This window comes from Emydura macquarii, unplaced genomic scaffold (assembly GCF_026122565.2).
Source record: "Emydura macquarii macquarii isolate MOO-44397 ecotype Brisbane River unplaced genomic scaffold, CSIRO-AGI_Emac_v2 contig_1429, whole genome shotgun sequence".
Lineage (NCBI taxonomy): Eukaryota > Metazoa > Chordata > Testudines > Chelidae > Emydura > Emydura macquarii.
This window is the reverse complement of record NW_027131566.1, coordinates 5431-7240: the sequence shown is the minus strand read 5'-3', so window position 1 is coordinate 7240 and position 1810 is coordinate 5431.

Here is a 1810-nt window from a genome sequence, read left to right as displayed (position 1 = left end):
AATAACAACATCGACTGCTCACATTATAAACATACACAAAATAATCCCCCTACACCTCATTATAAAAACTAAGATACTATAACCTATTAAACACCTAACATAAAAATTAAAAACACCTCGATTAATTAATTTACAGAACTACACAAATAAAACCATATTAAAACCAAAATTAAAATATATGCATAAAAAACCACTAACACAATTTACATACCCCTCTGTGAGAGGGAATGGTGCCTCTCTGTCTCTGACCCCCTTTTCTGTCCCCCCCGCAGCTTCCTCGTGCCCAGCGAGCCCAGCCCCACGGAGCCCTGCCTTGCCCCAATGGAACAGGAAGGACAGAGATTGGAGACAGACGGACAGGGAGAGAGGACAGAGACAGGTGGGGGGCAGCAGGCAGATCGACTGGCTGGCTGTGGGGACTGGGTGGGGAGAGGGGACAGTCCAGACGGGATGGAGGACAACCGAGAGACACCTCACCGCCGGGGTGGGGCGCAGGGGCTGTTTATATGGGGTCCCCCTTGCCCAGCGCTGACATGCAGCCAGATCTGGGAAATGTAGTAGATTTCCTGTCTACATTGATTGACATTTTCTCGTCTAACTTCTACACATTGAACAGACCGTGTTTCCGGAGCAAAAGACAAAAAGCAAAACAGTTCAGTATTAATGCTGTTCTCGTTGCCTGTACAGAAGGTCTTTGCAAGCATTTCTTCTCCTTTCCCCATCTCAGCCTGCAGAACTCTGCACTGCCACGTCAACCCACACACCTCAAAAAGATAAACCGACGGGGGGACAGGCGGCAGCGAGGGGCGAAAGGAGGCGGGGAGGCAGGAGGGGAAGAGAGAAGGTGACACGCGGGGGCGGGGGGAGCCGGGCGGAGAGGAAGCGGCACGCGAGGCAGGGGCGCAGAGACAGGCTCGGCGGGGGAGTGGGTCGCGCGTGGGGCGGGACGTACCAATCAGCCCCACCCCGGGGGGAGGGCACCGTGACAGCCCCAACCTTTGCCGGGAGCAGGTGGAGGCGATGGCAGCGGGGGGGTGGTGCGGCCCGAGCCGAAGCGAGCCGAGGCGGCGGCGGCCGGGCAGGAACCGCAGCGGCGGCGGCGAGTCCGGAGCATGGCGGGGACCGCGGCGGCCGTTCGCCCGCGGGGAACTTTCCGCGGCTGCCGCCTCCCGTCCCGTCCAGTCCCGCCCGGCCCGGCGCTCGGCGCTGTCCGGCCGGGGCTGCTGGGGCCGGGGCTGCTCCTCGGCTGCGGGGAGCGACACGTTCCGCGGCTGGGGCTGGGGTCGGGGCCGGAGTTGGGCCGCGGGGGGATGGGGGAGCCCGGTCGGGAGCCCCCAGTGCACGCGGGGGAACAGGATTAACCCCCCCGTCGGGGCGGGCGGGGCTGGCAGCGCCCCCTGCGCCTCTCCGCCGGGCCGGGTGTCTCGGTGGGGCCGGGCCCGGCACCTCGGCAGCTGCCGAGAGGCTCCCGCGACCCCGGCGCGCAGACCCGACCCGGCCTGGCCGTGCAAACGGGGATTAATGGCGCTGTCACTGGGGCGAGAGGAGAAAGCAGCCAGCGGCGGAGGCCACGGGACGGGCCCTGCCCCCGGGAACCTTCCCCGCCCCCCTCCGGACCCGCAGCTCCCGGGAGCCCGGCCCAGGGACGCAGCAGGGGCCGCGCGCCGGGAATGGGCTCCGCTCCGCACGGCGCCGCGATCCGCTTTTTGCCTCGCGCTCGCTCCTCCCCCCTCCGCGCAGCCACCGGCCGGGCGCCCCTCCCCCGCTGAGCGCGGGGCGCCCCGGAGCAGGTGCCTGCGTTCGCGCCTTT